The following is a 26,035-nucleotide window of genomic DNA, read 5'->3' as shown; positions in this document are numbered from 1 at the left end:
TCATTTAGTCTACATATGCTCTCGAAGGTCACCACCACCAGTACCCACACTGCCGTCACTGCTATCACTTCTGGCAGTCACTACCACCTCCACTACCACTACCACCACTATCACTACCACTGCCACAACCTCTACCACTACCATCACCACTACCTACTACCACTACCCACTACCACTACAACATTTACCACGAACACTACCCACCACCCTTACTACAACCATCACCACCACCACAACCACCACCACCACACGACACCAGACCACACCATACTACACCATTACTACCTGCAGCAGCACTACCATTACCATCCCACTGCCACCATTAGTACTGCTGTCACTACCACCAACACCCCCACTACCATCACCATCAAAATCATCATCAGTAGCAGCAGCTACACCCATCACCATTGCCACCATCGTCCCCACTACGACCATCATCCCCACAACTACCAACACTACTGCCACCACCACCACTACCACCATCACTAGCACAACCAATGCCACCACCACCACCCCAATAACTACCAAGTCCCCCCCCACCACCACCACTACTGCCGCCACCACCACCTTTCCCTACTGCCTTTTGCCCTTAGATGTCTTTATAATGGGTTAAGTAGGAAGAGAAGGGCTTAGGGAGACGAACAAATATCCTGGTATGTGAAAAGGACGATTAGTGATTCTGCATAATATATTCTACTTAAACTCTCGAGGTCACATCCACTGCCACCACCGTCCTCTACTGCCTTTTGCCCTTAATCTCAATCTTCCTTTTATTTTTTATTTTTTTTAACATGGGTACAGTCGGAAAGGAAAGGGTCAGAAGGTATGGTAGGTAAAAAGCAAGACGGAATATGACTGAAAATTACCACCAACACGCCTCCTTCTGTCTCTGTTACCCTTTACCTTTATTTTCTCATTTTTTTATTAATCATGGAAAGAAAGAGGTTAGAGAGGAAAGATTATTAAGTGAAAAAGAAAATAGTAATAGTGCACGACTTAGTCTACCTATAGTCACCCACGAAGGCCATCAACTTCTGACCTTAATCCCTCTCCCCCCTCCCCCTTTTTTTTTTTCTAATATCATCGGCTTAGTTGGAAGTTGATAAGATACAGTATAGGTGAGAAGGACGCTTATTTTTTTAGGTCTCTCTCTCTCTCTCTCTCTCTCTCTCTTACTACCATTTCCAGACGATTTATAGTGGAGTTAGAGGCAGTTTCCTTTACCTGGCAGTTCGTTTCGTAGTATCGCGTCTTTTTTAACATGTTTTGGGATGTTAAAATAGTCTCTGCTAAATCTGGTTAAGGGAGTGAGGGGGTTGATGACGATGCGTGTTGGCGTGTAGTTTGGCGGGTGTTGTCAAAGGCTTGGGTACGTCTGAGGGGGGGAGGCGGGAGATCGATGATGCTTGTGTGTGTGTGTGTGTGTGTGTGTGTGTGTGTGTGTGTGTGTGTGTGTGTTCATGTTTTGGTCAAGGGCTACTCGGGATTGAAAGGGTGTGTGTTGAATAGGATCGGATTAAAATGGGCATTGGGGTGTAGAAGATGGGGTCGAAATGAACTGGATTAAAATGGACTGTGTTGAAAGGAGAGTGCGACTGAAAATAATGGTCTGTAAGGAATTAAGGTGAAAAATGTGTTACTGAATGGGAATAAAGTGAACTTATGGTACTGAACTGAAATGGGTTGGGATTAACAAAAAAAATGAAAGGGATTGAAAGTTGAAATATACTTGTTTGAAATTGAACTGAAGTGAGAGAAACTAAACTGAAAGGGACTACCGTAAGGGGATTAGGAGTTGAGTGAAAGGGGTTGGATTGTATAGATGTAGATTAAATAGGACTGAATTAAAAAGGACTGGGTTGAAAGGGACTGAGGTGAAATGCTAGGGATGAAAGAAGGAGGAATAAGAGGAACTGGATTGAAAGGGAATAGGTTTTGACTGAGAAGAGAAAGGATCTGGTTTGAAGACAGGGAGGAAAGGGAAAGGGAACTGAGCCGAAAGGAACCGGGTTGAAAAGAACTGGCTGTGCTTTAAGGTCGGTCTGCTCTGTTAATTTCTGGGGCAGTTTCTTAAGACGTGGTGATTTGCGAGATTTAGACGGAAACTGAAAGTGGAGTGATAAGTGGAAGCGATGAAAAACGTGATGAGAGAGAGAGAGAGAGAGAGAGAGAGAGAGAGAGAGAGAGAGAGAGAGAGGCTATACATTTATCTTCACTCATGCCAAACTAGAGTGAATAAATAATTAACCCTTTGAGCCCGGGATGTGTTTTCCACTTTATTATTACCATTTCCTGACGATTTTATTCAGCTTAGGATAGATTTTTCGAACTGATGGGGTAGGGTAGTCATAGCCTTCATAAACCCCTCCAAGACGAGAGGCTTTACCGAGGCTGTCTCGAATTTTGCCCTGAACCCCTTCATTCCGGAAACGCATTTAGTGATTTATTCCTTCTATTTTCAGACGATTTTTCTACATCTTTGAGGCGACTTCTCGAACTGAAGGAGGTCTGTCTAAGGTTGAGTAAAATCGTCTGCAGAGAGCAAGAATAAAATACTATAGTACGTTCATTGATTCATTCATTGCCAGACGCCATGTATCCCAGACGGGGTGGCCAATGGCTTAGAGTTAATTGTTTTACAGGGAGGGGCACTAATCCTCCACCAACCCCACTTGACACGTTGGGATGCCAACAGCATCTGGTGTTCCCCGGCGGTCACCCATCCAAGTACTAACCAGACCCAACGTTGCTTAACTTCGCTGATCGGACGGGAAGCGGTGTACTCAACGTGGTATGGCCATTGGCATTTTATTAAAGGGACTTATCAATTTTAATTATTTTATTCTTATCTGTTTTATTCATGTAAATGCCGGACGCTTTTACTCACCACTGGGAAGCCTCTCGATGACTGAGGGTTAAAGTGAAAAATATAATAAGACAAAATGATTAAAGTTATTATTGCAGTGTCTATTTGTTTATGGTACAAAATATGCTAAGATCTTGTACGGTCAGCAAGGAAGAAAAAACGTGGAAGGAGGAAAGGAAGGTGGGGACAGATTAGCTAGGAAGGGAAGCAGGAAAAGGAGACAGGCTGGAGAGGAAGAGAGGGGGAGGGGAAGGGAGACGGTTTGGGGACGAAAGTAGGAGGGAAATAGTGAAAGTAAGGGGAATCAAACAAGGAAGGAAAGGAATAGTTACGGAAGAGGTAAAAATGAAAATAATGGAGAGGGGAGAAAGACCATGAGGTAGGGAGGGAAGAGTGGGTGTCAGCGAGAGGAGGGAGGGAACCGCGGGGGTGTAGGAAAGGAGGGAAGTAGGGTGGGAGGGCAGGGCTGGAGGCAAGGAGAGGAGAGAGGGGAGGGGGGAACGGCGGGAGATAGGGTGGGTTAGGAAAGGCCGGACAGAGGGAGTGAGGAGAAGAGAGGGAGACGAGAGGGGAGTGAAGGGAAGGAGAAGAGAGGGGAGTGAAGGGAGGGTGAGGAGAGGGAGTGAAGGGAGAGATGTAAGGAGGGGGAGGGAAGGGCGAGAACCAAGGTGATCTGGCGTGGCCTCAGTACCTCACGCTGTTCCCGGCACCGAGGACAAGGCCGCCCAAAATCACACTCCCGTTCCTGTAAAATAAACTTTGAACTTTTGTATCTTGATGGCCGCACCTCGTCTCGCGGAAGGACAACACAGCACATTATCTACAGCCCTAACCACACCGGATTTTTTAGGCACATAATATTCTTCATTCTGATTTTTTTTTTTTTCAGCTTACTAGTGACTTTTCGAACAACTCAACATCATTTATATATATACAGCGCAGAACACGCTTTTTTTGTGACATGTAACTCTTTCAGACGATTTAATTCAGCTTATATATAACTTTTCGATTACCATAACAGAACTGAAATGTACAACATAGAAAAAAGTTATTTTTGAACATGAATTGAGTCAATCCAATTATGTCTTTTTTTTATGCATATCATCCCCAGACGATTTTCTTCAGCTTTAGTAAAATCTCTTGTAGTTAAATGGTGAATGAAAATATATCACCCCTCCTGTTCAGAAGGTCACACGTAATATGAATAACACCTTCTGAAAATATCAAAGAATATATATACATAAAAAATGTAGATACGTCCTCTGCAGGGTTTGGTACAGATATACGGAAGTGATTTGGGGTAGGAAGTCACGGCCGCATTTCCCCCATTGTCTCAGGCGCCGCAGGACAACCTTCCACGAGAATCATATATTAATTTTTCCTCTTAATCTTGCGTGGAAACAATGGTCGCCGGCGGTATAGAAAGCTGGGTTATGAGGTTTTCCCTCTCTCTAGATCAGGAACCCCTCGCTTCTCTGCCTTCCGATATCACTCCTGCAACTTTCCTCTTCCTCAATCGTCTTCTCACCCCGTTTCTCCTCTATCCTTTCCTTACCTTGCCCTACCCAGTTCTCCTTTCCTTCTTCTTTCCTTCCCTGTTCTTGCCTCATCCCATTTACCTCTCTGCCTCACCGCGTCTTACCTCATTATTCTTGACCATACCCTTCCTTTTTTATTTCATGCACAACTCTGTCCTCTCTTCATCACATTTCTCTTCCTCTCTGTTTTATCCTTTTAACCTCTCTACTTCACCCAGCTCTTTCCCCTTCTCTTCTCTATCGCACATGTCTCTCTCCCCATCTTTACTAGTTCCTCTTCTTTCTCTCTTCACCCCGCATACCTCTCCCTAACCTCTTCCTCTCTCTACCACCGTATCAAATTATCCGTTTCTATTGCCTCCCCTACCGTACCAGTTTCCCCTCTCCCCTACCTCACCCCACTAACTCCCCGCTCCAATTAACCTTTCCCCCTCTTTAGCTCCCTCAAATCTTTCCTCCCTCATCGTGCAACTTTCCTTCCTTGCCTTACTCTCACCTCACCTCTCCCAGCCTAACCCCCGCCTGCACCGTTCCCTTCTCAACCGTAGGCCATGTCTCTCCTCACCTTACTTTCTTCTTCCCTGCTTCATCCTAATTATTCCTCCTCCTGCCTCCCTCTCATCCCATCTTTCAGGCTACTTCCTCGCACTCTTGCCCACTTCCTCAAACACACACACACACACACACACACACACACACACACACACACACACACACACACACACACACACACACACACACACACACACACACACACAAAACCACATCCTCACTTGCGGTGAGTGAGGAATCGTGGCTGAACACTGTTATTAACATTACACGGCCGCCTCGCCTCTGTCAGGGTGCTTATAGGGTCCTCGGTGGGTGAATGCGGATGCTGAGAGAGAGAGAGAGAGAGAGAGAGAGAGAGAGAGAAGGAAAGGATGCGTGATAGAATTGAGAGCAAGAGAACGGATGTGAGTAAGCAAGGAATGGGAGTGTGTGGAAAAGGAATGAGTGAGGAAGAGAAAAACTGGGACGAGGGAGCGGATGTGTGTGTGTGTGTGTGTGTGTGTGTGTGTGTGTGTGTGTGTGTGTGTGTGTTTGTGTGTGTGTTGAAATAGTCCTTTTAGCACGATGGCCTTCCTTTTTTTGTTTGTTTCCGTTATTGCTCTTTACCGGTATTTATTTATTTATTTATAGCTTAGGTAGCGTCTCCACTAGCCCACGAGTTAAGAAGGCATTGTTTTTCTGCTGTGTTTTTTAAATCACCAGACGATTTTATTCAGCTTATGGGAGACCTCTCGCAGTGAAGTGGTTAGATACAGTCTCCATGAACCCTTTCGTTTTTATGATGTTTTTTTAATATACGTTTTCATACCTACAGACGATTGCTTAGAGAACTGGGGATTGTGAGTGGTTATGTAGGTGTAACGAAAAACAGGTATAAGGCAGAGAATAAAAGAGAGTGGAAAAGAGTAATCGTATGGGATCTGCCTGATTATACTGTATATATGGTTCCGATAAATAAGGAAATGTGAGTGTATCAGGGAGTTGTTGTTATTGATCATCCCCAGTCTAGCTTAGCAGATCCATCAACTGCTTTTGCTGGGTTGTGGCGTGCATTGAACCGATGTTCCTATGCATGCGACAGCACCTTGCCACAGCGAGGCGCGGGGAGTAATGTGAAGGTTTGGTTAGTAGCTGAATCGGTAGAGAGGCGGCTTGCAGTCCAAATGGACCCAGGTTCGAATCCTGGCTGGGGCAGAGGACAGTTTAAGGATTTGAATTTCATAAAAAGCAGACTTTCCTGATCTACCAGATGACCCGCCGACGTGTCGTAAAAATACCCCCGCTAATACCAGTACACCAGTCCTGTATGAGACAGCCCTTGCATGTATTCAGTATGGTTGGTGGGTGTTAGCGCCGAAGTGGTGACATGTGGAGATGTAGGAGGACTACTGGGCCTTGGGATAGGCTACTGCCCCCAAGATATAGGCCCTGAAGCCTTTGCCCTGAGTCGGACACATAAAAAAAAAAAAAAAAAAAAAAAGATGGACGCCGCATTTGAGTCTCCATTCAGTTGACTCCACCAGGCTTCACTTCACGCGTAATTTGTTTATATTGTTACCACCCAGTGTTGTACTTGGAAATGGTTTCTTGGGTTACAGGAAAACCTTAGAGTTGTTAGAGAATGTTTAAAAGTGACAGGACGGAAATGAAGTAATGGGAAGAGAGGAGGGCAGATACAGAAATGCAGTAAGAAAAGGGATGAAAGAAGTAGACAGCACTACTTCAGGTGAGCGGATGATTGTCGCCAATACTTAGCATCATTGATTAAGGAGTAAAAAGTGGAATGGAAACGTGTTCAAGTTCATGCTGGAGGATGGAAAGGACGAGACGAGAGAGAGAGAGAGAGAGAGAGAGAGAGAGAGAGAGAGAGAGAGAGAGAGAGAGAGGTATGATTAAAAGTGACAGTGAAAAGAAGAGTACGAATTGAGTGGGCGAGGACAAGCAATGAGAAAGAGAGCAAAAAAGTGATGGTAGGAGGAAGTGCCAACAGACAGACTACCCATTAACCCTACCACCACCACCACCACTGTGTGACATTGCAAACCGCATTACTCACCGGGAACATTAATTACCTGTACCGTACCCTTGTGTTAACTGTTACAACCACACAAGGATTATATTTATCATCATCACCATCATCGTCATCGTCATCGTCATCACCAGCACCACAGTCACCACCACCACCACCACCACCACCATCACCACGACTATTATCATTATCACATTCTCCACTACTAAGCTGCGTTAGGGTGGTGACCTTACTGAGGACAAAACCTATGGTGCTTCGAGGACTGTCTATAAGAAATATGTCAGGGTTATTTAGGGCTTGTGTAACCACGCCTCGATGCGCGATAGCTGGTTGTAGGCAAGGGTGGGTGAGTCAACGTGAATGATGGTGAGTGTTGGGATGGATGTGCTTAGTACGGGTGACGTTATACGAGCTTATGTTGATGATGGTGAGTATCAGGACAAATGTGATGACTGGAGGCTATTTATGGGTGAGTCTAACTTGAATAAAGGTGAATATAGGAGTGGATATGATGAGTACTAGAAGCTATATTAGTATGTGAGTTGTCGTGAGTAATGGTGAGTATAGGGTTGGATGTGATTAGTACTAGAGTGTAAAAAGAGAGTTAGGAGAGTGAACTTTAATAATGGTCAGTATATAAATGAAAATGATTACTAAAGACTTTATGCAGAGTACCGTAAACACAGACTAGATAAGTTTAGGAAATTGTGGTACGACTGTCACTTGAACTACTGTGCATGCTTGGCTATTGTGGTCTGATCGGGTAATTTATAGTGCTTGACTAGTTCAAATTCGACTGGTTTAAAGCCCATGGCTGGTTTAAAGGACATGGCTGATTAAAAGGACATCGCTGATTTAGACCTGACTGGTTTAAAGACCTGACTGGGTTAAAGCACATGGCTGGTTTGAAGACATGGGTTGTTTACTGTACATGGCTAGTTTAAAGACATGACTAGTTTGGAAGCATGACTAATTAAAGGACTTGGCTGTTTTAAACACATGGTTAATTTGAAAGTAAGAGTGATTGAAGGACATGTCTAGTTTAAAGATATGGTTGGTTTAAAGCCGAGACCAGTTTAAAGATATTACTGGTTTGGTACATGGACTGCTTGGCATAAAGTACGTGGATGTCCAAGGATGTCCAAGTAATGCCTGGGTTCAACGAGACATTGCATTGACAACAGCAAACAATGAGTACAATGGCACGGCTGATGACAAAAGCACCACACTGGCGGAAGGTGTCCATCTCTGTCACTATATACAGGGACATTGTTGAGTGTTGCGGAATGGGTGAATCAAAATATGTAAGGAGAAGGTGAGTGATGTTACTGAATTTACTCTAGAATATGCGGAAGTGGAGATAGGAAGAGTATCAGATGGGAAGAGAGGAAAACGATAAACAGGAAGAGTAAATGCTTGATCTATCTTACTGTCTACGGGGTTCTTTCTTTGGTACTGGTGAAAGGGTGGGTCATCATATGTTAGAAGATAAGTGATGGTGTAGATTATGCTAAGTAAGATGCGGAAATAGAGACAAGAAGAGAATAAACTGAGAATAGAACAAAGTAGAAAAAAAAAAAGGACGAATCCAAGGTGAGGTAATTGAGCTTAAAGGCTATGGACTATAGTATTATTGGCACAGGAGGCTTCGTAGCTCCTCATCACTAATTAATTTTCCACATCCCTCTGTACCTTAATATTCTCTTGTAGGCTATTTACCCTTTATAATACTGGACTGTTTTGCATCAGTAACATACAAGAGAATTACTAAAGTGTAGACTATAGAATAAATCGCATAGGAAGAGGCGTAAGGAAATCTATATACAAAAATACTGTTCTATGTCCTACTGTATCTTATCACATTCTAGCTGATATTCTACTATTTTATTCAGCTTACCACACCCCTCCCCACCCCTCACCTCGAGCTTAAGGAGTGACGTTGAATAAGCGTGTAAAAAGTGAGGGAGGGTGAGAGTGGAGGCAGACAGACAGACAGGCCCGGCCCCCCTCACACAAGGTCATTCACTCACACAAGGTCGCCGAACGGTGCCTGAGAGTGAGAGTGAGTGGGGGGAGGGAGGCGTGCGTGCATATGTATTTCTTATATCTCTTTTTTCTCTTTCTTCTGTTTTCTTTTCTCCTTTTTTCTTTTCCTCCTCTTCTCTTCTCTTCTCTCTCTCTCTCTCTCTCTCTCTCACACACACACACACACACACACACACACACACACACACACACACACACACACACACACACTGAATAAGGAAATTGAGAGGCATTAGGAGATATGAAAGATGGATTTGTGTTTGTGTGTATCTGTATATGCATTTATGTATATATTTATGTATATGAGAGAGAGAGAGAGAGAGAGAGAGAGAGAGAGAGAGAGAGAGAGAGAGAGAGAGAGAGAGAGAGAGAGAGAGAGAAGAGAGAGAGAGAATCAACGTACGTATGTAACCGTGAGTATATATATATGTACAAATATTTACAAGTTTGCAAGAGTAAGGGAGTGTCTGCTGTATGAGATATAGGCCCTTATTCTCATCGGTTAAGGAAGCTCCCTAACACCTCTTCCTAAGCTATTTATTTTTTACACCTTGCTGGCTTATTTTTGTTACTTCATTGTAATATCACCCTCCTCTCAAAATTTAACGTATAAATCGATACTAGCCAACCCTATCCAAAAATAAATCGGTAAGGAAGAGGTGTTAGGGAGCTTCCTTACCCGACGAGACGGGCCTGAGAGTGAGAGTGAAAGAGTGAGTGCACCTACCCCCCCCCTCCCTCCAACCCTCGCACCTCCCTCCCTCCTCCCTTCGTCGCCCAGTCTTTCCACCGTCACCATTACACATCACTTCACTGATAATAGCGATAAGCGGGAACACGAATAACACGCTAAAAATAACATAAAAAAGATAAGCTCAAAGGGAGGATATGTGTGTGTGTGTGTGTGTGTGTGTGTGTGTGTGTGTGTGTGTGTGTGTGTGTGTGTGTTTAGGATACGACATGATTTTTGACGACGGTTTTCTAATGTATTTTTGATAGCATCAGACGATTTTATTCAGCTTAGGAAGGATTTCTGGGACTGAAGGGGTTAGAAATAGTATGGCCACTGAACGCTTCACTACAACTATGTCTTTTCTTGTCTTGCCATCACCTGATGATTTTATTCAATCTAACCTCTTTACTATGAGATATCTTGAGTAAATTCGTCTCGAGGTACAAGAAGGGGATATTTAAGACGTACTGAAAAGGATAATAGACTGGTTCGGTTCCTCTTTTTGCAGACGTCCTTCTTGAGAGGAAAATAAATCGTCTGGAAATGTCATAAAAAGAAACGACGTCATTATGTTGAGGGGGTTAAGGTAAGGGGGGTTTCAGAACGGAGATTAACCCCGTCAATCCGATGACATTTTCTGCCCCAGTCTTATTATCTCCAGACGATTTTATTCACCCTTCACAACTGAGGATCTGTCTTGAGCTGAGTGAAATCGTCCGGTAGTGACAAGAATAAAGCTAATAGGTCATCGTAGTGAAGTGTTTGGTCACGGGAACTGGGCACGTGTTTGTGTTTCAAGGTCATGTTTCTGTTCCCACTTGTGGTGCTTACGGTACGGATACGGTACGAGATTTTGTCCCCCACCACCTCACCCCCACCCCAACCCACACCCCAGACAATCTCCTTCACTATTATGACGTCATCTTTTTTTTTTTTTTTCTTCAGACGATTTAGTTAAGGAGAGGCATTTTGAACTGGAGAGATTTGATTCAGAAGTCATTAACCCCTTGAATATGTGATTTTATTTATTTTTTTCTAAGTTCGTCTGAAGTTGGAAAAATAAACTGATTTTTGGTGACATCGAACCGCTTGGGTTAACAGTGAACACAGGGTAAGAATTTCCGCATTTTATTGTTCTGCGTAGCAAGTGTAAGAGTGAGCACTGAAGAACACAGATGGACACATCATAAATCATTTTCACTGCCCTCCGCCTCTCTTACCAGCATACACAAGGACAGTGAAGCGGGTACTCAGACACGCATTCTCACTGGTCTACGCCTTTCCTAACACAGTAGTGACCCCGAAGAACACACAGATAGATACACACCCACTCCTCTCTTAATCCAACGGTATACACAAGGACACTGGCGGGTACCCATATACGCATAATTCTCCCTGTCTTATAATTATCGAAACATAACAGTGCACACGGAAGAACAGTGAAGTTGGTACACCGCCATGTACTTCACTTCCTTAGTTTATCGTAAGAGTGAGGACGAGGACGCTGAAATGGGTACGTAGATAATGCACTTCTGTGTACCGCGCTTCTCTACCATTACAGTGACCCCAGAATATCAGTGAAATGAGTACACATTTACACGTTGTCACTGTCATACGCACTTCTTAACATTACCAGTTGAGCACAAAGGCACTGAAGTGAGTACGTAGACATGCACTTCACTGTTCTGCACTTTCCTAATATTACAATGTCCCTGAAGAATGCACAGATGGACACACAGCTACGCATTTACACCGCCCTACGCCTCTCTCAACTTAACGGTATACACAAGGGCAGTGATGTGGGAACACAAATGCGCAATCACTGTCCTACGCGTTTCTGAACACAACAGTTAACAAAAAAGGGTGGAGAGCGAGTACGTAGTCACTTAACCTGCGCTTCATCTGCTCACTCTTTACCTGTTCAAAGAGTGAGACTAAGGACGCTGCAAGGGATATGCAGATATGCATGTCAGTGTTTTGTGTTCCTGTACCATGGCAGTAACTCCCAATGAATAATAAGATAAATATACGGCTATGGATTTTCACCATTTTATGCCTCCCTTACTCCTTTCAGTACATTTTTTTTTTTTTTTAATATCCAATGATTTTATTCAATTTACGAGAAAATTTTTGAATTGTAGCGGGTAGGTAGTGTATTCATATTAATCCCTCCACTACAAGAGGTCTTCTTTAAGGAGCAAAAAATCGTTTGTTAGGATGCCAGATTAAAAGAAAACAAAACAAAAAAGAAGAAAGGGAAAGAAGGACCAGCTACCATTTACAAGGTCGCTAAAATGGGCACTCACCAACGCACTTCACTGCTCTACTTGTCTGACATAGCATTGACCTCATGGCACTGTCTCACTCTTCGTCATTCTTCCATCCTCACCCCTCTTCATGCATCCATCTTCACCTTCTTCGCTCATCTCTCCTGTCGCCCACGGGTACGGTGAAGTGGGTATGCAGCTACGCATTTCACCACTCTGTAATAAACGTCCCTTTACCAGCTGAGAGGCAGAGATTTCCCAAAGCTGAATGAAATCGTCTGGCGTGAAAGAAAATAGAATATAAGTCTGGTACCCCTCCTTCATGGGTTACTCTTGGATACGGATGATTTTTCCTTATAAAGTCACCTGATTTTAGATATAACAATGTACTTAAATGTATTGTTACGGAACAGAGAAAGATAATGTACACTTTAAGTGAGAATGCTAAAAATCACTACTGTCCCGTAAAGTTCCAGGTTCAAAACAAAAGAGTTAGGTAAAATTACAAGTTAAAGTTTAATGCACAAACTAACAACAAAACATTCAGAACTCATAAGGATAATGTAATGGCAAAAAACAGGTTAAATATATGGTTAACTGCAATAGCCTCTATTAACACGAAATTAGCAAGAGTAAATTTATCTAAGTCAGCCCTGATAAAATGAGATACCAGATAATACTCAGTGAATGCCAAATAAATGATTACAGATACAAACTATTATCAAAAATGACTGACATAAAGAACCCCACATGAATTACAAAAACTTCACTAGGCCTACAAATTAAACTTATGCTACACAGTACAAGAAAAAATGCAACAACAGTTATACTCAAATTACACACAGCTGCTAGATGGTTGGAGACTTCTTGAGCACTCACAATAATAATATCTGTACAGGGGAGGACAGAGATGTGAACAAAATGAGGAGCAGATCTAAGTGGCAATGATGCAGAGACTGAGCTCATTATATAGGAGCCAGGAGAGCTTGATACAACTTGTAATAAGGACGCGCAAATGAAGCCATGGGGACATAGAGTTGACAATCCCGCTCTGGACAACGGAGAGAACGACTTACTCTACTATAACGGTAGAAGGGGGGGACTGAGGCAGAACACGCTCGTGATCAAACATGCAGCATACTGTGCGTTAAAATTACACAAAGGATGATGAAATCATAGGCTATGTAACACCTCCCCACAAAGAAAAAGAAATTTACAAAGGAAATTTCTTATTACTCTAAAACAATCTGTCTAAAGTCTAGATAAGCAATCTGCAATAACATTTTCTTTCCCCTTGACATGTTGTATGTCTAATAAATACTCCTGAAGATGTAGACTCCATCTTGTCAATCTCTGATTTTTATCTTTAAACTTACTAAGGAATTTCAGTGGGTTATGATCGGTATAAATGACTATGGGGTCAAAACCAGAACACAAATAAAATGAAAAATGCTGTAAACCCAAAATCAAGGCCAAAAGCTCTTTCTCAATAGTGAAGTAGTTCTTTTGAGGTGGAGTGAACTTCTTACTGTAATAAGATACAGGATGTTCAATACCCTGATCATCCTCTTGCAGCAAAACAGCCCCAGCTCCTGTATCACTTGCATCAACAGCCATCTTAAAAGGCTTAGCAAAATTTGGAGTAGCGAGCACTGGCTGACTTAATAGAATAGCTTTAAGTTTGTTGAAAGAGGATTCACAGTTATCGGTCCAGACAAATTCAACTCCCTTTTTCAGTAGGTCTGTAAGTGGTGATACAAGAATAGAAAAGTTAAGAACAAATCTCCTGTAATAACCTACCATTCCCAAAAATCTTTGTAGCTCTTTCCTACTTTTAGGTCTGGGAAGATCACTTATAGCCTGAACCTTAGCTCCTGGTGGTGCAACATGTCCATCACCAATTACATACCCAAGGTACTGAACTTTAGCTTGACCAAACTCACACTTTGATAAATTAGCTACAAGATTAGCCTGAACTAAACGCTCAAGAAATTTACTGACATGGCATAGATGATCTTTCCAGTTGTCACTGAAGATTAATACATCATCAATATAAACAACACACCCTGCCAAACCCTCTGTTACAACATTCATGAGCTTCTGAAATGTGGCTGGTGCATTCTTCATACCATACGGCATTACAGAACATGCAAAAGCCTTTCCTAGTGTTACAAAACATGAGATCTCCCTAGCACGTTCAGTCATAGGTACTTGCCAGTATCCCTTTAACAAATCAAACTTACTTATGTACCTAGCCTTTCCGATCTTGTCTATGCAATCTTCCACGCGAGGGAGAGGGTAAGTGTCTGTTTTAGTTATCTGATTAACACGTCTGTAGTCGATGCAAAGCCTCTGTGACCCACCTGGCTTAGGGACTAGAGTGACAGGAGAACTCCACTCGCTCTGACAGGGCTCAATCATCTTGTGGTCCAACAGGTAGCCAAGCTCCTTCTGGATGAGAGGAACTTTCACTGGGTTCACACGGTAAGGAGGCAATTTAATTGGCTTTGCGTCTCCAACATCGACATCATGCATCAATACAGTGGTTCTTCCTGGAATAGCACGGAACACTTGCGGGTACTCCTGCAGTAATGCCGAAAACTCCTGCCTTTCCTTGGGAGGTAGATGAGAAAGCTTAGTCTGGAGATCATTCATGATATCAGGATTCTTCCCCAAACTATCACTCAGGCTCATGCTGCATGGGAGAACTTCACTTGTAGACTCGGGTGGAACAGCTACAGTGCAGACTGGATTATTTTCGTCCCGCCTGTGATATAACTTTAGCATGTTGATGTGACATAGTTGCTTGCTCTTTCTACGATCTGGTGTGGCGATGACATAGTTGACATCACTGAGTTTCTTCTCCACGAAATAAGGACCACTAAACTTGGCTTGAAGAGGTTGCCCATGAACTGGTAGCAGAATCAAAACCTGATCTCCTGGCTGAAAGTGGCGCAACCTGGACTTCTTATCATACCAAGTCTTCATCTTCTCCTGAGCAGCTCCTAAATTCTCTCTCGCCAGCTGTAAAGCAGTGGACAGCCGTTCTTTGAACTTCATCACATACTCCAGCAGGTTGACGTCATCTTCCTCCGACAGCCAGCATTCCTTGAGTAGCTTAAGGGGTCCTCTTACTTCATGGCCAAACAGTAGTTCAGAAGGTGAGAAGCCCAGTGATTCATTTGGAGATTCTCTTGCGGCAAACACAACGAATGGAAGACCTTTATCCCAGTCTTTCTGATGTTCCAAACAGTATTTCTTGAGCATCGATTTGAGTGTTTGATGATATCTCTCCAACGCTCCTTGGGTCTGGGGATGGTAAGCTGAAGACGTGATCTTGGTGATGCCCAACTCTTTCAGAGACTGCTTGAAAACATTTGACATGAAATTACTTCCTCGGTCTGACTGTACCTCCTTGGGCAGACCAAACTTTGTGAAGAACCCTAGCATTTCCTTAACCACGTTCTTTGCTGAGATATTTCTATGGAATGGCTTCAGGATAACGAGTAGCCATATCAATCATGGTCAACACATAAGAAAATCCTGAAGAAGTCTTAGGAAGAGGGCCCACAATATCCACCAACACACGGGTGAAAGGCGCCTCAAAAGGAGGAATGGGAACTAGAGGTGCAACCTTTTCGGTCTGATTACACTTCCCCACAACTTGACAGGTGTGACAAGACTTACAATACCAGGAAACATCCCTGAAGATACCTGGCCAGTAGAAGTGTTTCAAAATGCGTGCCACAGTCTTCCTCACTCCAAGGTGTCCTGCCAAACTGGAATCATGAGCCACTCTAATGATATCCTGCCTAAAAACACGAGGGATGACAACTTGATGTACAACCTCCCATTCACAGTCGGCTGATGCTGTTGGGGGTCTCCACTTCCTCATAAGTACTCCTGACTTTACATAATAACAAGTAGAAGCACCGGCTGACTCTTCTTCACTGTAAGCAGAGTTAGCTAGACCTTTCAACTCAGGGTCAGCAACTTGCAACTCAACCAACTCTTGACGAGACAAATTATCAACACTACGGGGTACTGCCTCATCTGGTGAGTGGTCCAAATTAGCAAGAAAAGTGTCAGCTAGGATAACATCATCATCATCATTATCCTCTAAATCACCAGTAACTTTAGACTTAGCCCTAGTGACAGCACATGCAGGGAACACATCAGGGACATCACAATCCTGGGACGCAGCCACTGGCTCACTAGACAACTGAGGAGCTGGACACACTTGACTTCCACCAATATCATTTCCAAGTAAGAAAGTTACACCTGACATTGGGAGTGTCTCAACCAACCCAACCATAACAGAACCATTAACAAAACCAGACTCTAAATTCACTCTGCACAGAGGAACAGAGAAGTACTTATTCCCTACACCTTGTAAGATTACAGTTTCATCAGAGGAATTAACATTAGAGCCTAGAACACTGGTCAGCATAAGGGATTGGCAAGCACCTGTATCACGATATATTTGAACTGATTTCCTGTCATTACTGTCCAGAGGACTGACAAAACCATCAGACAGGAAATTAGCACATGAACTCTTGAGAGTGTCACCCACGTTACTGCTCAAAAGAGGAGCTCCATCATGAGAATTTAAGTTACCCCTCAAAGCAGGTTCAGTTAACTCAGTTAAAGAATTCTGGGAACTCTCAAGAGTGGACACTAGACCAATTGACTGAATATTTAAAGACTCCTTTTTGTTCACATCACGCTGTCTCCTGAAACATCTCTCCGTAGTATGACCAAGCTTACTACAATAAGTACATTTACTTTTCTGAAATCTAGAGGTGAAGCTGATATTTACTTCCTGAGAAACATCATCCTTATTCTCTTTCCTGTTACCTGTACTCTGAGTAGAGGCAACGTACTTACTCTCAGCTTTCCCTTTTTCTTTAGAATATCTCTTGTGAGTGAGAACATATTCATCAGCTAAAACTGCAGCATCAGACAAATTATCTATTCTTTTCTCATCAAGATATAGGCTTACATCTTTACTAATACACCTTTTGAAATCCTCCAGCAAAATCATCTGCTTAAATTTACCAAAATCAGAATCCACATTCTTAGAATTTAACCACTGCTCTAACAGATCTTCTTTGATTTTTGCATACTCAACATGGGATTGCTTATCTTGCTTGTAAGTTGTCCTAAATTTTACTCTATAGGCTTCAGGAACAAGCTCATAGGCCTTAAGAATCAAGCTCTTAACTACATCATAATTATCAGACTGATCCTGAGGCAAAGATGCATAAGTTACTTGAGCTTTACCGGTGAGAACAGTTTGAAGAAGTACTGGCCAATACTTTTTAGGCCAATTAAAACCTGTAGCTACCCTCTCAAACAACTGAAAATACTTCGTTAAATCAGATTCATTAAAAGGAGGGACAAGTTTAACATTTTTAGCCACATCAAAATCATCAGAGCTAGATGATCCAGTTCCACCGTGTTTCATGCGATACTCATGGTCTGCTTGAATTCTAGCAAGTTCAACTTGTGCCTCGGCCTCCTTAGCACGGGCCTCCTGCAGGGCTAGCTGTAACTTAGCTAATTCAATCTGCGTTTGCTCATTTGGAGGAGTTACATTGAACAAGCTTTCATTAATCATGGCAACAATCTGATCTTTAGACTGATGAGAGCGAACAACAAATCCCAATTGTTGAGCAACAATCTTAAGTTCATTCTTTGTTCTGTTTTCCACATCACACACTGTTTGCACATTTGACAAAAAATCTTTGGCTTCATCAAGTGTAGTAATAGTAGACATAATTAATAAGTAACAGTCACAAAATATCAAGCAATATCCTTATGATAATATCCTGAATATCCTGATAAGAGGTCGCCAAATTTATGTTACGGAACAGAGAAAGATAATGTACACTTTAAGTGAGAATGCTAAAAATCACTACTGTCCCGTAAAGTTCCAGGTTCAAAACAAAAGAGTTAGGTAAAATTACAAGTTAAAGTTTAATGCACAAACTAACAACAAAACATTCAGAACTCATAAGGATAATGTAATGGCAAAAAACAGGTTAAATATATGGTTAACTGCAATAGCCTCTATTAACACGAAATTAGCAAGAGTAAATTTATCTAAGTCAGCCCTGATAAAATGAGATACCAGATAATACTCAGTGAATGCCAGATAAATGATTACAGATACAAACTATTATCAAAAATGACTGACATAAAGAACCCCACATGAATTACAAAAACTTCACTAGGCCTACAAATTAAACTTATGCTACACAGTACAAGAAAAAATGCAACAACAGTTATACTCAAATTACACACAGCTGCTAGATGGTTGGAGACTTCTTGAGCACTCACAATAATAATATCTGTACAGGGGAGGACAGAGATGTGAACAAAATGAGGAGCAGATCTAAGTGGCAATGATGCAGAGACTGAGCTCATTATATAGGAGCCAGGAGAGCTTGATACAACTTGTAATAAGGACGCGCAAATGAAGCCATGGGGACATAGAGTTGACAATCCCGCTCTGGACAACGGAGAGAACGACTTACTCTACTATAACGGTAGAAGGGGGGGACTGAGGCAGAACACGCTCGTGATCAAACATGCAGCATACTGTGCGTTAAAATTACACAAAGGATGATGAAATCATAGGCTATGTAACAGTATCCAAATCATTGAATGCGTGGCTGATGTAATATTTTAAACAACTTTGTCTTCCAAGGCTGTATCAACTAACTCTAATAGTCTGAAGTTTGCCGGAATGATATATCCAAGTGCGTTTGTGGAAATGTTAATGAGATAATATGTAAATCAGTCACGTACACAAAAAAGCAGACATCAACAGAGTTAGTGTTCCTGTCGAGGTCATTTGTTTTAGGGTGTGTGCTATGAATGTGGTGAAGTATCTGTTTTGCGAATAAGAAAATTCTAGCACTAGCGGGGATCATCATCACCCTTGTCATCATCCTAAGTACCACCGTCATCATTATTGCATCATTCTCACTTGACTTATCACCACCTTTACTATCATCATCTTCATCATCATCATCAACTTGAATCTTAACCACACCACCACCATCACCCATCTCTTGTCTCCCCTTCACCTTAATTATCAGTCTGTGTTTTGGCCTTTGGACGTACCCATGGCCAAAACAAATGGATAGTTCAAGGCTGGGAATGTCGTTGAACGGTATTCTCTCGTTCCTTATCCCTTATACCCTTTGTTCCTCTGGCCTTCATTGTATTCTCCTTACCGGTTTGTCTTTTGTTCTCTTTTTCCATTGTACGGTATTCAGTTGTTCCTTATCACTTACACCCCTTATACCCTTTGTTCTTCTCTTTCTTATCATCTGTTCCTTATTCCCCATACTCCTTATACTCTTTGTTTTCTTATCATTGTTCCTCATCCATTATGCCCCATATACTCTTTTTTCGTTTTCTTATCAGCTGTTCCTTATCCCTTATACCCCTTATACTTTGTTCTTCGTGTATTCCGTATGCTTACATCTCTTGTTCATTTGACCTTCGTATTCTGTTCTGTATATTGTTCTTCATGCATTCTGTTCTGTATTGTCTCTGTTCTTTGTGTTTTGTTCATATTCCTCTTTCTGTGTGGAATTCTGCTGCGAGTGATATTCCTTTTTCTGTGTCGACCTTTCACCTATTTTGTCATTTTTTTGTAATTTGTCCATACACCCCGAGCTCCACCTTGCCTTGGCTCTTGTATCTCGCCCTTCTGTAACCTGCTCTCCGTCTTGTATCGTTTCGCTATGTATTATGTGGGCTACTGAGAATGTTAAACTGTACCCCCATGTATTCCCTGTCTTTTGTAGTCTGTGCTCTCTTGTTCTTCTTTATAGTTTGGTCTTTGTTTTGTACTGCACTGATTTATGTACCGGGAATGTTAAATGCTATCCATCTGTTCTTTATTCTTGTATCCCCCCCTTTTTTTTTCCTTGTCATTCTTTTTAGTATTTTCTTTTGTATTTCGTATTTGTTTATGTTTCTCCTTTTGTATTTCATTCTTTTATATAATGTATTCAGGTTCTTCATATCTTCCGCCTCATCCCTTTGTTTTATTGCCATTCTTATATGTTATTTGTATTTCGTCTCTCTCTCTCTCTCTCTCTCTCTCTCTCTCTCTCTCTCTCTCTCTCTCTCTCTCTCTCTCTCTCTCTCTCTCGTTCGCCTTCCTCCTCTTCTATCCCACCTCTCACCTTCTCCATTTCCCGCCTTTACTTTCTCTCCAGTTACCCTTGTTCTTTTATTCTCTTCCGTGGCTTATCCACTCTCCATTCCTCCTTCCTCTTCCTCATTCCTTCTTCGTCTTTTGTGTTGTTACTTTCCAATATACTCGTATGCTACTTATTCTCCCTCCTTATGCTCTTATTCTCCATCCTTATGCTCTTACTCTTCACGCTAATCTCACCATTTTTTATTCTGCCAAGTCCCTCAGCCTCACCGACACTCCACACCTTATTTCCTTTAACCTCCCCACTCCGCAGCCGTGGCTCAGTGGGTTAGAGCGCTCCGCTCAGACCGAAGGGTCGAAGGATCGAATCCACCCAAGGGTCATTGGTAGACATCAGGAAGGGCATCCGGTCATAAAATGCTACACGCTCCAGTCCAAAGTCCTCTACCCAGGGGCAACGCCTTAGCCCTTCGGGGATGCCTGGCGTAAAACCATTTTTTTTTTTTTTCTCACTCCGCATCCTCAGCACTGTCATTCCTCCTGCTGTGCCTTCCATTCCTCCCCTCTCAACCCCACCCCGCTACCCTTTCCGCTCCCCTCAGAGAAATTAAAGCCATAGGGGGTTAGGAGGAGGGTAGGACAGATACAAGGCACAGACAGTGAAACAGAAGGCAGATGAAGTAGACAGTGGTATGCTTTTGTTTTGGTTACTTGACTGTTGCGGGCAAGGCGTTAGCTAGTGAACGTCCACCCAACAAACTCAGTGGCAGTAGGTGGGGCTCGAACCCATCTCTCAGAGCGCCCTCAAAATGTGGGGCCAGCACAAGAGCGACCGTACCACCGAGTTGCCCATGCCTGTCTCCTCCCCAGTCATTCACTCCCCTATCCGTCTCCTTCACATTTTTCTCATCCTGCCAACCTCTCCTCATTTCCTCTCCCTCCCTCTCTCCTCATTTCCCCTACCTCCCCATGTTCCGTGTCTCCCCCACCTCCCCATGTTCCCCATTCCCTCATATCTCCCTCTGTCCCTCTTGCCCATTCTCCACGCCAACATCCTTCTACCTCAAGGATGGGTGTCGTGCCCAAGGTTGTGTAGTGGTGTACAGTAGGTGTAGGAGGGAGAGGGTGTAGGTTGAGAGGAGAGGTGAATAGGTGAGGGGGAGGGGGAGGTGAGGGGGAAGGGAGTGTAGGTATAGGTGAGAGGGGGTGTAGGTGAGGGGGAGAGGGTGTAGGTGTGGCGAGAACAGTAGTAATGATCCAAGAAGTCACGTCAATCTCCCCCACCCCCACCCCGTTCACCTTCCTTCTCATATCTCAATCATCAGTCACCGTTTTCCCGTATCTCGCCCTTCATATTTCTTTCTCCCGTCTCTCCTCCCATCATCCTTCGTCACCGTTTCTACCCTTGCCACTCCCCCCTCCCACTCACCTTCCTTCTCATAACTCTGTCCCCAGTCATTGTTTTTCCCTTCTCTCGCCCTTCGAATTCCCCTCTCATGTCTCTCCCCTTATCCTCCCTCCCTCTTCCACCCTTTTGCACACCTCCCCCCTCATATCTCTGTTCTGAGTGCTGTTATTCCCCTCACTTCCCCATAATAATCACCTCTTTCCCCGTCATTCCCATCCTCCTCCTTCCTTGCTTCATCTATAATCTCGTCCCTTACAGTCCTCCCCCACCTATCACTCCCCTCCTGTATCTTCCCTTATAGTTGCTTCATGGTCTTTTGCTGTCATATCTACCCTTTCTTCCCTTTTAGCTCTCCATTATTCTCCCCCTTCCCAACTTTCCCCTCATAACCACTATATATCACCTCTTACAGCTACTGTTTGTCTCTTTCCAAGTCTCCCCTCACATTCCCCTTCTAAATCATTCCTGTAAAGTCGTTTTCCACCTCTCTCAACTCGATCTTCATTGTAAGCGTCTCCCAGGTAGTTTCCCTTCCCATCTCAGCTCCTTTTGATTGTAGTGTTTCCCTATCAAGTCTTCCTTCATAAGCATTTTTCCCCAACATATTACGAAGTTCCTATTGATTAGTGAACTACTTTTTATCCATCGCATTTTATCTTCTTTTTCCAGCATAGTCCTTCTCCCCCCTACAATCTTTTCCTTCTCTCAGAGTTTCCCTTTCCATCTCACGTCCCTCTCCTCCCAGTTCACCTCTGGTAATTCTGGACAGTTCCCCTTCCGCCTCATAGCATTTCTTTCTCTCCCCTCACAGTTCCTCTCATTCTCCCGTAGGAAAACCTCATTCCTCCACTACCCGCATAGCATCCCTCTTTCCTCGTAGCATCCTCTCGTGATCCCTGTTCTTCTTCCAGCTTACCCAGACTCTTCCCTCTTCTACAGCTTCCATCCCGCTTCATAGCATTTTCCTCACATCCTCTCGCAATCCTTCTATCTCTCCCACTTCCCCTTTATCACAACCTCCCTCCCCGTGCATGACCTTACCTACTCCCCTCAGTCATCCCCCACTCTCCTCATAGTCAACACCTCCTCCTTACACACCAGTCCCTTCCCCCTCTGTATGGGTAGAAGGTGTAATTGCGGTGGTAGAGTTAATAACTTTTTGTTTGGGTACCTGGATGAACTTTGAAACTTGACTTGGATAATATATACAGTACTTAATAAGCGACCTCCGAAAGAGTTAATGCAAAGGTATTTGCCGCGCATTTTTCCCCTTCCCATTGCCCCTCTCCCTCCCTTCTGCTCCCTGCACCTAGACATGAGTAACTGAGTAGACCCGTACTTCTGACTGCATGCGGACGCAGACTAGGCAGATTGGTGGTGGTGGTGGTGTCTGTCCTCATTTGTAAATCATACTTGCCCTCTAGAACATCGTCATCAATGTCTGTAGCCCTTTCCGAGCTGCCGACTTTATGAGGCACAATGGAGGTTTGCACGAGTCAAGCTACACGCTTCATATGAGGTATAGTTTACACTGGTTATAAAACAGACCAAGGGAAGGTAAACTACCTAACAAAGAATCAGTCCAGGAAGGGAGTAATTTTTTCCAGACCACTATCTCGTGCCTGTTGTCCGTGCCTATCTTGTATCCCGTGCCCGTCATATCATCTTTTCTTGAAATCCCTGTCTGTTCAGTATTCGTTTCTTGCCCTGAAAATCATGTATTCCTAGTACTTCGTTCCTTCAATGTTCTCTCTCTCTGTCTCTGTCCTAGTTCTCGTTTCCTTTCTGTCTTTTCGTATCTTCCGCGTCTGTTTAGTACTCCATTCCTGTCTTGTCATTCGGTCCTCTCACCCATCCCTGTCATCAGTGTGTGTCTAAAATGCATTCCATCCACCCACTTCCTGCAGCCTGTTATCTCCTTTGTAATCTGTCCATTTCCTGTACTTGTGAACTTGAAACCTGTGATCACTGCGTGTATACCAAGCTTATCTCTACCCTTCCTGCCTGGAATGCGTGCATGTTTCTGCTGTCTATCCCTGTCCTGGCATCCGTCCCTGTCATTCGTTTCTATCCTATCGGTCTTCTATCCCTTACGATTCTCGTCAATAATGCTCTGTCCCTGTTATGTCTACCGTATGTTTCCCGAAATCTGTGATTGTAAAATTTTTTCATCCCCCCTGACATCCCTCCGTGTCTCTGTGTCCGAACCCGTATATACGTTCCTATCTGGTATACACTCATCCGTTCTGTCATTTCCTATCTCCTTTGTTATCTATCGCCTTCCTGTACCGATGGCCTTGAAACCCGTGAGCCTGCCTGCCTGCCCTGTCACTCGCGCCTGCCCCTGCCCCTGTCCCTGTCCCCTTCCTCCCCCAGGCCCGCAAAAACCGAGCAGCGGGCACCCACAACTGGTATTCGATTCACTCTGTAACTGGACACTGGAGCGGTTTGCCTTGACTTCACTCGTTACCCCCCTCCCCTCCCCTCCCCCCTACCCTCGCTGTCTCCCCTAACCTGCCCTATCCCCTCTCCACTCACTGCTACTTTCCCTATCCCCTCTTTCCTCACCACTACTTTCCTTGTTCCTGTTCCAGTTTCTACTACTATTCTGTTTTATTTTTTTCCCCTTACGCACTATGCACCACCGTCTGTTCCTTACCCATTCCCTCATTACCTCTCCCCAATATTCCTCTCTCCCCTATCTTGCATATCCCCTTCATACTATCCCTATCTTACCTTCTATCCCCTCCAATATTTCCCTTCCTTATCACTCTGTTCACCTGTCTCTCCTGTCCTGACTTTTCTCCTCTCCTTATTATTTTTCCCTCCCCCAACTTCTTGTCCCCTACCTTGCTCCCCTACTCCCATCCTCAACGCCAACTGTACCCTCTTACCCTGTACCCCCTCTCCTAGCCTACGTCCTCTCCCCTTGCCTGTCCCCTCTCCCCTCCCCTACCCTATCCTAAGACGGTGTTCTCCCCCTGCCAGACCTCCAAGTCCCTCTGCCAGACACTCACCCTGCCAGTCATTCGTCTTTCCTTGCTAGTTACGAGGATTCACCCTTTCCCTTTCAGATACTCACCCTTTCCTTGTCAGTCACCCTTCCCTGCCAGACATCACCCTGCCACACATTTATCCTGCCATACACTCACCCTGCCATACACCCACCCTGCCATACACCCACCCTGCCATACACTCACCCTGCCATACACTCACCTTGTCAGTCATTCACCCTTCCCTGATAAGTATATTTACCTTCTCTCCTCGCTACACATAACCCTGCCAGACACTCACCCTTCCATGACATTATAACTGAAGGAAAGAAGATGAAAGAGGGAAGGATTGAAGGTAGGCGGTCAGTAAAAGGGAATGAGTGAAAAAGGAAGAGAGAGAGAGAGAGAGAGAGAGAGAGAGAGAGAGAGGAATATGATAAGGATAGAAAACAAAGGAGGGTGAAAACAGGCGAGATAAGAAAAACAGGGAGGGAAGACGTTAAGAAACAGGGACAGAGGGAGGTAGTAATGGAGGAAGCAGGAGGAGAGAGAGAGAGAGAGAGAGAGAGAGAGAGAGAGAGAGAGAGAGAGAGAGAGATCGGGAGGGAAACAGGAAGAGAAGCAAACGGACAGGAAGCGTGAGGAGGAGAGAACCATGTAGCGGTATGGCTGACGTAAGGAGGGGGGGACAGGGGGGGAGGGAGTAGAGTGATGGGGAAGGGAGAGGCAGACGGAGTACGATGGGGCGTGTGGAGGGAGGGGGTACGGTAAAGAGTGCAGCGTATAATGGGAAGTACACAATGGTTGATCCTATAGAAGCAAGTCGTTAGGGGAAAAGTTATAAGATGAATGTTTTACAAGGCCAAGATTAAGATAGAAAAGCAAGAGTGTCCTCCCCACCCCCACCCACGACCAGTCTCCCCTTCCTCCCACCCACGACCTGTCCCTTCCCCTCCTACCCACGACCAGCCCCCTTCCCCCAGTCAAAGCCGGGTGTAAAAAATGAGAAGGATCACCATGCAACGTAGTACAATGGTCACGGAAATTTCGAAGACAATAACAAATGAAAAAAAGATCAGTTATTGTCTTCAAGGAGGAATAACATCGCCAACCCTGAGTAGACAACGATATTACTTTGCGGCTGTGTCCTCAGTGGTTGAAACTGTAAAATAAAACTTGCCTGATTTTTGTTGTTGTATTTATGGAGGAAAGGAGAGTGTTAGGGAAAAAAGGAGGAAGGGAGAGGAGGAGAATGGTGGGGAGAAAAGGAAGGAGGGAAGGACAAGAAAAGGAAGGAAAGCGATGAGGGAAGGAGTTTGATGGCTCGGAGGAAGGAGAGAGAGGAAGGACGGTACGAAATTGGAGGGCTGGAGGAAAGGAGGAAGTACGGTGTGGAGGGCGAAAGTGAGAAGGAAGGGGAT

General features: G+C 43.9%; 1 non-coding gene across 1 annotated transcript; it reads right to left on the bottom strand.

The window, feature by feature from the left end:
- Positions 1-2,686: 2,686 nt before the first annotated feature.
- On the bottom strand, positions 2,687-2,805 carry LOC145413042 (5S ribosomal RNA). The gene has a single exon (XR_013899654.1). It is a non-coding gene; the product is annotated as a 5S ribosomal RNA (ribosomal RNA).
- Positions 2,806-26,035: the final 23,230 nt, after the last annotated feature.

This window comes from Coenobita brevimanus, chromosome 94 (genome assembly GCF_032717465.1).
Source record: "Coenobita brevimanus isolate Jiangsu-jjx chromosome 94, ASM3271746v2, whole genome shotgun sequence".
Lineage (NCBI taxonomy): Eukaryota > Metazoa > Arthropoda > Malacostraca > Decapoda > Coenobitidae > Coenobita > Coenobita brevimanus.
Note: the sequence above shows the minus strand (reverse complement) of the source record. Positions and strands in the feature narration are given on the sequence as shown.